The sequence below is a fragment of the Dendrobates tinctorius genome, unplaced genomic scaffold, assembly GCF_039654945.1.
Source record: "Dendrobates tinctorius isolate UK_male_01 unplaced genomic scaffold, ASM3965494v1 ptg000296l, whole genome shotgun sequence".
Taxonomy (NCBI): Eukaryota; Metazoa; Chordata; class Amphibia; order Anura; family Dendrobatidae; genus Dendrobates; species Dendrobates tinctorius.
This window is the reverse complement of record NW_027361963.1, coordinates 4,593,215-4,605,339: the sequence shown is the minus strand read 5'-3', so window position 1 is coordinate 4,605,339 and position 12,125 is coordinate 4,593,215. Positions and strand designations below refer to the sequence as shown.

Genomic DNA, 12,125 nt, shown 5'->3' with positions numbered 1-12,125 from the left:
GAAGGTGAACCTTCGGCCAAGTCTGAGGTCCAGAGCACTCTGGAAGAGGTTTTCATCCAGGATATCCCTATACTTGGCCGCATTCATGTTTCCTTCAGTTGTAACCAGTCATCCTGTCTCTGCAGCTGATGATGCTGCCACCACGTTTCACTGTTGGCATTGTATTGGGCAGGTGATGAGCAGTGCCTGGTTTTCTCCACACATAACCCTTAGAATTATCAAGAAAAAGGTCTATCTTCATCTCATCAGACCAGAGAATCTTATTTCTCATGGGAGTCCTTCATGTGTTTTTTAGCAAACTCTATGCAGGCTTTCATGTGTCTTGCACTGAGTAAAGGCTTTCGTCGGGCCACTCTGCCATAAAGCCCTGATTGGTGGAGGGCTGCAGTGATAGTTGACTTTGTGGAACTTTCTCCCATCTCCATACTGCATCTGTGGAGCTCAGCCACAGTGATCTTGGGGTTCTTCTTTACCTTTCTCACCAAGGTTCTTCTCCAACAATTGCTCAGTTTGGCTGGACAGCCAGGTCTAAGAAGACTTCTGGTGGTCCCAAACTTCTTCCCTTTAAGGATTATGGTGGCCACTGTGCTCTTAGGAACCTTGAGTACTGCAGAAATTCCTTTGTAACCTTGGCCAGATCTGTGCCTTGCCACAATTTTGTCTCTGAGCTCCTTGGCCAGTTCCTTTGACCTCATGATTCTCATTTGGAGTGACATGCACTGTGAGGTCTTATATAGACAGGTGTGCGCCTTTACAAATCAAGTCCTATCAGTTTAATTAAACACAGCTGGACTCCAATGAAGGAGTAGAACCATCTCAAGGAGGATCACGAGGAAATGGACAGCATGTAACTTAAATATGAGTGTCTGAGCAAAGGGTCTGAATACTTCTGACCATGTGATATTTCAGTTTTTCTTTTTTAATAAATTTGCAAATATTCCTACATTTCTTTTTTCAGTTAAGATGGGGTGCAAAGTGCACATTAATGAGAAAAAATGAATTTTTTGAATTTACCAAATAGCTGCAATGAAACAGAGGGGAAAATTTAAAGGGGTCTGAATACTTTCCGTACCCACTGTATGAGACACGTCTCACCGAAGTGGTAATTTTTGGTTTATGTATCAGGGACTAAATTACATTGTTGTGGTTCTCACCACTGGTACCGAGTTCCCAGCACATTGTGAGCCCCAAGTATGAAGAGACAATCAGTGAGGCCAAAGCCTAATACTCTCTGCTCTGCACTCGGAGGATGAGGACCCTGAGGAGAAGGACAGAGAAGACCCTCCTCAGTCAGATGGAGGAGCCGCACTAAGAAACACAACTTCTCCAAGTTTCCCTCCACCAGGGATGGAACCACAGAGGAGCTGGAGAAAGATCCACATTTTAAGACCCTAAATGCAGTGATAAATTAATATCGATCGCAACATTTAGGAGCCCGGGAGAGGGCCGATGGTTGTCATGGCAACCCGAGATCGTCATGACAACCTCGGGATCTGCCAGTGACAGGCTGTTTAGACCATGCCAGGAGCACAGTCTAAGAGGCTTCTGTCAATGCAGTACATGTGCAGTGTAATGCATGATATCTGCAATCAGATTAATAAGTTAAGGTCACATAGAAGAACTAAGTAAAAAAAGTAAAATAAATCACAAAATAAATGAAAAAACATGACAATATTTATATAAAAACAAATAAAGTACACATATTTGGTATTGCAGTGTCCAGAACGACCCAACCTATAAAAATGTCACACTAATTAACCCCTTGTGAGGGAGCGCTGTCATTCAGATAGGGGATTCTCGCTTAGCCGCCACAAAACCAGATCCAGCACGGGTTTTCCATAAACCAGTATAGTCCATGCGGTTTATTGTGCAGCATAAACTAAAGCAAGTAACATACAGTTCATCTCAGCATAGCGTCCTTTGACAGAGCTTCTCTCTGTCCTCCCTGTGGCCGCCACTTGGTGTTCCGAACCTCTTTATTGATTCGCCGACGTTCCAGCCTCAACTGCTCAATATCTTGCAGGTACCCCACTCGATACTCCAAGAGCATCCGAAAGTTTCTCGGGCTTTCCAAGGAGCCAACCACCAGGACGGGAATCCTACCCTCTTCACTGGATACCTGGTCTTCATCATCAGGAGGGATCCTCACCCTCACCACACCGGAGCAATTTACAAGGTCTTGCATTACCTTCCTGAATGTTCCAGTGATTCTCCCAATCAGACCTTTGGGAACCGGAACTACCTCTTTCCGCAAACCCAACCGATCCATAGCCTCTCTTGCTAACTCTAGGCGTCGAGCAGCTTTCATATTACTCCGCCTAACCAACTGTTTGACATGGAGACACTGCAGATGCATGTTTTTCAGGACAGCCACCTGCTTTGCTGTGTCTTCCCTGGCTGACATTATCACCAACTGCCGAGTCTCAGGTGCCCAGTGCACCTTACACGCTTTGACCGCCTCTTTGAAAGCCTCAGGCACACCTTCCTCAGCACAGGCTTCTTGCATGTATTCTGGTACATCAATCACAAACTCGAAGGTCGTGGCCTTGCTCTCTTCCTGACCAGGAGGCTCTGGCTTTACCACGGACACTTCCCTCACTACAGTTGCCCCGACCGGGTAACTTCTTCAGTTCTCAGCTCCTCAACCTCACGAGATCTCATCTCTTCTCGACCGTCTGCCAAGACGGGAACCGGCAGCTCCGTTCCACCACCAGTCGGACCCGGCCACTGTTCATCACTGTCCAAGTTCTTCTCCCGCAGAAGACCACTTACAGTTTATTTGAGCTCTAAGACCTCTTTCTCGAGCTCCTCAACCCTGTGCTCAGCCATTTGTCTCAGGACTCTTTCCCGTTCGAGATGTCCTTCCACTGTCTCCTTTATCAGCTGTATCTCATGATCCTGTTCTCTTTTGGCCAGCACGTGTCTCACCACTACCTCTTTAGTTATATTGTCAAAGGGTATCACTGGGTCAGTCCCACCAGTCGAGTGAACCGTCCCCGTTACCGTTTAACCGTGTTTTTACCCCAGTCGTCTCATCTCCCAGCCCACCATCCGTCATATCACGAGACGTCAGGTTCTTAAGTTGGGCAGATGTACTTCTCCTTCCGGTCAGTTCTACCTCTGACCTATCCACGTCAGGAGCTGTCACTGTCTCAGTGTCTGCTGGTCCCACAGTTGAAACGTCTCCATCGTCCGACCATACGTCATCAAACAAAACAAAGTCCCAGCCCCTCTCCAACGCATAGACTAAATCCCGTGGTATCCCGCCCCCTTGGCACACACCACCTTTGGTCCCCTCGAACATTACTCTGTCTACTGCATAGTTCACCGTGACCATGTTTACAGCGAACCCTGGCGGTTTTCTCGGTCAGAGATAAAACGAGAGGAGTTCCTGTCAGAGTCACCTGACTCTGAGTCCAGCCTACCAGGGACTCCTTCCCGGTGCAGCATCACGGTACACACCTGTGGCCCGTCGTTATCAGGAAAATACATGCCGCACTCTTCAAAACTCATACACACACACACTGCGGTTCCCCAGACATACCCAATGAGGCAACAAGTGCTGCCATTTCCTGAACCACCCCAATTTGGGTCGTCGCCCCCTCCTGGGACTCCACCCCTTTTTGGGTTACCACCCCAATTTGGGTCACCGCCCTCCTCTGGGACTCCACCCCCTTTTGGGTCACCACTCCCTTTTGGGACTCCACCCCCTTTTGGGCTACGACCCCAATTTGAGTCACCGCCCCCTTCTGGGACTCCACCCCTTTCTGGGCTACCACCCCGATTTGGGTCACCGCCCCCTTTCGATATTTCCCCATGTCTGTTCTGCAGAACTTCTTATGCCACAGTTCACACAGTACAGTGTATGTCTTTTTGAACTGGTACTGGCCCTTTAAGCACGACACCACACCAGTTCCTTCTGGCACTGCCACAGCTCCTGCTGTCACAAATCACCGGCACCTCCGGCTGTCGCTCACAAGCAGCTGCAGGTGTCACTGCAGCTCCTGCTGCGCCGTCTTCGTGGACCCGCCGATCCCCCGGAAGCCGCTTGTCCCCTTCGTAACCTCGCCGAGTTACAGCAAGCCGCTTGTCACCTTCTTGACTCGAACTGAGCCACCGCAGGCTGAGTCGAGTAAAGAAGAGAAAAAAAAAAAAACACCAAAAAAAAACTCACGTGTCCTGTCTGTGTGCTATTCAGGACGTACCGTCTCCGCCTGAGACCGTTCAACACACAGGGCGTACCGGGTGCTATTCAGGGAGCTGACCCTCCTCCCAGGGTTTCCCAACACACCGGCCCCACCAGGTCCAGGAGCTCAGCGGGTGCTCTTCAGGACATCCGTCTCCGCCTGAGACTGCCCAACACTCACGCCACACCAGGTCCAAGGTCATACCACGTGCTCCAGGGATCCTCCCAACACTAACCCTCCAGGACCTTGCTCACTGAACCATAGAATCATAGAATCGTAGAGTTGGAAGGGACCTCCTGGGCCATCTGGTCCAACCCCCTGCTCAGAGCAGGATTCGCTAAATCATCCCAGTCAGTTCCCTCCAGGAACAGTCTTTATCACTGACCCAGGTCAGCACACCACAGACTCCCGTCTGTCACCTGCTGGTGACGGCCACACAGGTTCCCGGACGCCTCTTCTCCTCAGAGGTATCCCACAAATATCAACACAGTCACTTTCTCTGACTTCGGTCAGTATTACTCACGATTTTCCAGACCGTCTGCTCTCCTGGCTCAGAGCCGCCAGTATGGCAACATGTGCTTCTTGGAACCGCTGCCCGCAGTCTGTCACCAATTGTGAGGGAGCGCTGTCATTCAGATAGGGGATTCTCGCTTAGCCGCCACAAAACCAGATCCAGCACGGGTTTTCCATAAACCAGTATAGTCCATGCGGTTTATTGTGCAGCATAAACTAAAGCAAGTAACATACAGTTCACATCAGCATAGCGTCCTTTGACAGAGCTTCTCTCTGTCCTCCCTGTGGTCACACAGGTTGGCATACACAGGCTCTTCAGCCTCATCATTATCTCACCCACATCAGGGTTTCCTCATGGCTGCTTCTCCACGCTGCAGACATTCACTCTCTCCTCTGGGACTCTCAGACGCTGCAGCCGTGACACACAGCCACTCCACAGGCTGGTATCCAGGAGATACTTCTCCCAGCGGGACCTTCCACACTTGGATCAACCAGGTCCCAGCATTCACCTCATGTGACCTACCCTGGCCACATTATATGGTCCATAGCCACGCCCACCGGGTCACATGACTGACCTCATCACAGGTCCTTCAACCACTCACACTCTTTACAACAGCGTTAATAAACACCCCCCCACCCGGGTGGGTTTGTAGGTAACTAGTTCCTGACACATTGAACCAGCACCTCAGCAGTACCACTGCTGATTAACACACACATAAAACTCCATCTCAAGGCCACCCACCTTGAGATACATAATGGTCATTCAGTATCTTGCCATTCATCCACTCTCCTGGGACATCCATACAGCGCCCCCTAGTGGACACAGTGGTCACTACACCACACCCTTTATGCTTTATCATCATATCACTGAACGGAAAGTGGAATAAAACAAGATCTAAAAGACAAATGTATATAAGAATGTTATCGCTAAAAAGTCATCTTGTCCCGCAAAAAACAAGCTGCCATACAGCTCGATCAGTGCAGAAATAACATACGCATAGCTCTCAGAATAAAGCAATGCAAAAACTATTATGTTTACTATAAAATAGTCTCATTGTGTAAAAAAAAAATGTTATAAATGTCGTATCGCTGTAATGGCACTGACCCAAAGTTGTTTTACCACTCGGTGAAAAGCATAAAAAAGAGAAAAAAATAAAACTTAAAAATCAGTTCCTAAATTGCTTTTTTTTTCTTCATTCTAACTCCCAAAAAAATCAGGAAAATTATAGCGCTCCAAATATGGTGATACAAAAACTTAGTTTAGTAAATAAAAAGTGTCTTTTAGATTTTGACAGAAGTCAGACATAAAAACCCGATATAAATCTGGTATCGCTGTAATTGCACCGACCCGAAGAATAAAGTCGTCTAATCACTTATACCGTACGAAAAACAGCGTAAAAAATAAAATAAAACTAATTCTTCACCTGCTGTTAATTTGTTAATTCTGCTTCCCAAAGATCGAAGTAAGGCTCGGCTCACATCTATCCTGCACTCTATGCTGAGCGCTTACATCGGGGTGTCTGTGTAAGTCTCTGAAACATGTGATTCAGCTTAAACCCCCAGTGGAAGATTCCCTATAATGAGGCAGATGGAGGCACTGTGTACACTGTCTGACATTGTGATCCAGTGGTGTCCATCTTTTTAAGCGTGCTGTGGTGCAGCGGGGTTGGTGCAGTGCAACAGATAGGCAGAGACCACAGAAAAGTTCAAAGCGAAAGTCTTTAATGTCTAAAAACTCACACACAGGAATGATGTCCTCCAGATCGCAGCTGGGTCACCATAAACACAGTCCAGAACTCCAAACCCATTGCCGTGGATGATGGCACCACCGTGTTTTTTTGGGAGCATTAGCTGCCTTGAGTTCCCTGGTTCTATGTTAGCTTCATACAGTCCTGGGTTGCACAGAGACACCTTCCCTGCAGCTTGCAAACTCCAAACTGACACACCCAAGGCAAAAACTGACAGTTAAATGGAATCGTAGCCATAGAGCCACTTCCAAAAGCCAGGCTGGAGACAGGGATTCGCCCCACTACCAAACCTGCAAATCCCTCTAAAAATAAAAGTCCTTAACAGGTTTTCCTAAAAACCTGACTGAGTCAGTACTTGGACCCAATACACTGTTTTACTTTGCCTTGTGACTCACAGGTGTCCTGCTGTGAACACAAGGCACTCTTGCGTTTTTAATAAGACTCCGTCCGCATATGATCCCCTCTGTTTAAACTTGTGGGGTTGAACACTTGTCACCATACAGGGTGCCTGGGACAGGGCATCCGCATTCCCTTGAGCCTTCCCTGCACGATGTTCCACGGTGAAATTGAAATTTTGCAGAGACAGGAACCATTTGGCGACCCGAACATTCCTCTCCTTGTCATTTCTCATCCAGGCCAAGGGTGAATGATCTGTCACCAAGCGAAGTGTTCGACCGAGCAAATAATAGCTTACGGACTCCAAGGCCCACTTAATATAGCCAGGCACTCCTTCCCCACTACGGTATAATTTTTCTCAGTCGCGGTGAATTTCCTACATACGTAGGTGACCGGATATTACTCACTGTTCATCTCCTGCGACCGGACTGCTCCTAGGCTAACGTGAGAGGCTTCCGTCTACACGACGAAGTCACTCTTGAAGTTGGGGCTGATGAAAACAGGCTGTCCGCACAGCGTCACCTTCATAGACTGGTAGGCTTCCTCTGCTTGAGGCTTCCACCGCACCATTACTGATTACTTTCCCTTTAGGAGATTGGTTAGGGGTGTTGTTCTCCCAGAGAAATTAGGTATAAACCTCCGGTAATACCCAACGATGCCAAGAAATGCTCTCACCTGTTTGGCGGTAACAGGTCGGGGCCAGTTCTGTATGGCCTCGATTTTATTTGAGTTTGATAACCCCATGGCCGATCACGTATCCTAAGTACTGGACTTCCTCGAGCCCTACTGTACATTTCTTGGGACTCGCCATCAAGCATGCGAATCTGAGCGAATTCACTACAGCTTGTACCAGGGACAAGTGGGTACGCCAGCCAGTACAGTACTAAAGATGATGATGTAATCCAAGTACGCTGGCGTATACTTCCGATGGGGTTCTAGCACTATGTTCAACAGCATCTGGAATGTGGCTGGTGCCCCATGTAGTCCAAAGGGCAAGACGACATAATGGTAAAGACCTTCCGATGTTATGTAGGGGTGATACGGGGGAAGGGGCGCAGTCAGTCAGGGGTGATACAGAGGGAGGCAACACAGTCAGTCAGGGGTAATACAGGGGGAGAGGGGCTCAGTCAGGGTGATACAGAGGGAAGTGGCACTGCCAGGGGTGATATAGGGGAAGCAGACAAAAAGGCAGCAACACTTACCTGCCTAGATCTAGCAACAAACGCACTGCAGGGTGCAGCCAGCCCATTAAGCAAGATGTTAGCAACACATGCAAAATACCAGATTAACAGCCACTCTCCACCTACCCATTCCTGGAGGGGGTGACTGCCCAGTATACAATTGCACAATAAAGGCCCGCATAGGGTGCTGTTCACACAAGGGAACTGTATAGTGTCTGGTTCACAGCCTATTAGTCACGCCCCTACTATTCGATTAGGCAGGCTGGTCAGCACACCGTCAATGCATACCAGTGTGAACACCCCTCACAGAAAAAAAAAAATAAATGAATTTTTGGAGACCTTGAGTCTTCTTTAGTGGCTTTGCTATTTATATTTAGTTAAGTGTAGGGACCCGTAAGCGTGGGGAACTTTGGCGCAGTTTACGGGCTCACGTATTTTGGCCAAAATATCAGCTAATACCTCACTAATTTTGTACTTTTTGCACTATATTTTTCAGGGTGCAGCCGAGCCCAGACAAGTCTGGTCTCTTATGAGGGGTGTTCACACTGGTATGCATTGACGGTGTGCTGGCCAGCCCGCCTAATCGAATAGTGGGGCGTGACTAATAGGCTGTGAACCAGACACTATACAGTTCCCTTGTGTGAACAGAACCCTATGCGGGCTTTTATTGTGCAATTGTATACTGGGCAGTCACCCCCTCCAGGAATGGGTAGGCGGAGAGTGGCTGTTAATCTGGTATTTTGCACATGTGTTGCCAACATCTTGCTTTATGGGCTGGCTGCACCCTGCAGTGCGTTTGTTCCTAGATCTAGGCAGGTAAGTGTTGCTGCCTTTTTGTCTGTTGTTTAAAAATGAATTTTTGGAGACCTTGAGTCTTCTTTAGTGGCTTTGCTAGTGATATAGGGGAAGGGAACACAGGCAGCCAGGGGTGATACAGGGGGGAGGTGGGGCAGTCACGGGTGATACAGGAGGAGGTGGCGCAGTCATGGGTGATACTGGGGGAGGGGGTGCAGTTAGGGGTGATACAGGGGTAGAGGGGCTCAGTCAGGGTGATTCCATGGCGAGGGGGTTCAGCAGGGGTGATACAGGGGGAGGTGGCGCAGTCAGGGGTAATACAGGGGTAGAGGGGCTCAGTCAAGGTAATTCTGGGGCAAGGGGATTCAGCAGGGATGATACGGGAGAAGGTGCAGTCAGGGGTGATACGGGGGAGGGGGTGCAGTCAGTGAAAGGAGAGATTAGGTAATTGGGCCCTCATTTATCCCCAAGTAATTTGTCCCGTCCCCCTCTATCCCCCCCATTTACACTTACTTTTAGGCTGGCAGGGGGGCTCTTGTTGATCATTTGTAGCTGTAGCAGGGAGTCCTCTATCTCTCTCTGCTGCTTACACTGTGGGGGAGGGGAGCGCGCTTTATAGATGACAGCAGCTCATTACGTGAGCTATGCTGTACGGCGGGGAGAAGAGGTCACAAACAAAGCTAACACTGATTGGCCCCAGCGCAGCCAATCAGTGTTAGCCTTGTCAAGAGCTGCTTAACCCTTCCGCAGAGAAGAGTGGTGAGTGACAGAAAAAGTCATGAGAACGCAAGAGCGCTGTTACTTACAGTGTGCCGCAGTCTGCAGCAGCCGAACACGATTGTCAGCCGTGTTCTCAGTGACGCCCGCACTGCTCTCCGAGTAGCTCTGAGCACCGGAGCCGCAAGAAGTGGTGACGTCACGCTGGGAGGATGTCCTGTTCGCGGTTCCTTCCAGTCAGTCAGAGAGCAGTGCGGGTGTCACTGATAACAGATGACATGTTCGGCTGTTGCAGACTGCGGCACACTGTAAGTAAGGCTAGTTTCACACTAGCGTATGGAGGAGCTGCGGAGGGATGCGGACTTCCTCCGTGAAGCTCCGCCCACGGCCACACCTCCTCCGGTCAGCTCCGCCTCTGTCGGCATGCGGCCTGTGTGCGTACCCTATCTTTGCATTAGGTATGCAGGCCGTGCTGATGTTTGCGGATGCCTCTGCATCCATAGTTTTGACGGTGCGGCGACCGAACCAAAACGCAACACGTTGCGTTCGGCGCAGGTCGCCGCACCGTCAAAACGAGGCATGCTGAGGCATCCGCATACATCAGCACAGCCTGCGTACCTAATGCTAAAGATAAGGTACGCAGGCTGCATACCGACGGAGAGGGAGCTGACCGGAGGAGGTGCAGCAGGGGGCGGAGCTTCATGGAGGAAGTCCGTGTGAAACTAGCCTAACAGAGCGCTCTTGCATTCTCATGACTTTTTCTGTCACTGCTAGGGGAGAGCGGTGCTGGCACACGTGACTTATGTTCACTTGCAGACTGCGTCAAACACTGCCCGCTGCTAAATTGAAATTAATATTCACCCCTCTCCACACCCATGGGGCTTGGGGAGCAATGAATATTCATTTCTCTATCAGCGGGTACAGGTTTTAGCTACACCAGCCGGCTTCTGCTTCCTGTCACCCGATGCTACTCCGCTGGCATTGGGGGTTCCCATAGTAGCTGTCCGCTGGCTGGGAGCCCCTGGAGCAGTGGGGGCCAGTATGCCAGCAGCTGCCTATGCCTGGGCCCACCGGAGAGTCCTCTGGTTCTCTGGTGGGCCAATCCAACCCTGATCCTAAAGGTGGATGCCTCTTCCGTTGGTCCCGGAGCTGTCCCATACCAAAAGGATGCTCAAGGTCGAAAGCTTCCTTGCTTCTTTTCCAAAACCTCACGAGTGGAGAGGAATTATGCCAGAGGGGTCAGGGAGTTGTTGGCAATGAAATTGGCCTTTACTGCGTGGAGATATCTCCTGGAGAGAGCTTGGTATCCTTTTAAGGTTTTTACGGACCATAAAACCTTACATATCTTCAGACTGCTCAACGTCTGAATTTGCGCCAGGCCAGATGGTCCTTATTCCTCTCCCGGTTCGATTTTACATACATTTTTTGTCCGAGGAGAAGAATTTACGTGCCGACACTTCGTCTCGTTCATTAGTCTCTTCCGAGGATGAACCACGTCTAATTGTCCCCTCAAAGAGCCTTCGAACGGTTGCACCGGTGTCCCTTGAGCAGATTTCTCCAGGCAAAACTTATGTACCACCTATCTTGCAGTCTGAGGTTCTCTTGTGGGCACATACCTCCAAAGCAGGTGGTCATTTTGGCACTAAGAGGACCACTGAACTCTTAGAGAGATCTTATTGGTGGCCTCGGATGGCGCAAGATGTCAAGCTCTATGTGCAGCCCTCCGTTTCCTGTGCTAGGAACCGGCCTTTGAGGCAGAGACCTGCGGGTTTGCTCTATCCTCTGCCTGTGGCGGATAGGCCTTGGAAGATGGTCGGGATGGACTTTATTGTAGATTTGCCCAAGTCCCATAATAACATTTGGGTGGTCACCGATCATTTCTCTAAAATGGTACATCTAGTGCCTCTGCCTCATGTAACCCTCCGGGCGAGCACTGGCATTGTTATTTATCAAGCATATTTTCGCCTTCATGGATACCTGATAAGATAGTCAGTGACCGGGGTCCTCAGCTCGCGTCTCGATTCTGGAGGGAACTTTGCCACCTGTTCAGTATAGAGCTTAATTTGTCGTCTGCATACCATCCTGAGACGAATGGGCTGGTAGAGAGGACCAATCAATCTTTGGTCATTATCTATGGCATTTTGTGTCCGTCAGTCACGACATTTGGTCAGAGTACATGGCCCGGTTTTCTGGGAGTCCTGCTGGTGATTCGGATGCGTCTTTGGACGATTTTGAGGTTAATGCCATTGTCGGGTCTAAGATGGTACGTGGTAAAGAAAAAATTCTGGTTGACTGGAAGGGTCATGGACCTGGGAACCTATCTAGCACATTCGTGCCCCCCAGCTTATTGTGGCTTAAGAGTGTGGCAAACGTTGCCGGGAGGGATGCTAGCGGGGGGGGGGAAATGCTAGGCGCCGGGATTCTCCTGCGCACGGGGAAGATCCCAAGCCTTGTCTGCCTCTGCGGTCTCCCATTCGGGCTCGGCCGCTGTGGGTGCTGCTCAGCATAGACGTCGGTCCCAGCATCTAGCTCAGGCTCGTGGTATTTTACTGCACACATTGAATGACCTGAACTTCCGTAGAAAGTAC

The 12,125-nt window shown here is 49.7% G+C and overlaps 1 protein-coding gene and 1 pseudogene across 1 annotated transcript in view; both read right to left on the bottom strand.

Moving 5' to 3' along the window:
* LOC141073069 (uncharacterized) overlaps positions 1-12,125 on the bottom strand; it is a 704,210-nt gene that overhangs the window by 179,807 nt on the left and 512,278 nt on the right. The window lies entirely within an intron of this gene.
* Positions 1-12,125, bottom strand: part of LOC141073091 (uncharacterized) — a 42,807-nt pseudogene that overhangs the window by 14,149 nt on the left and 16,533 nt on the right.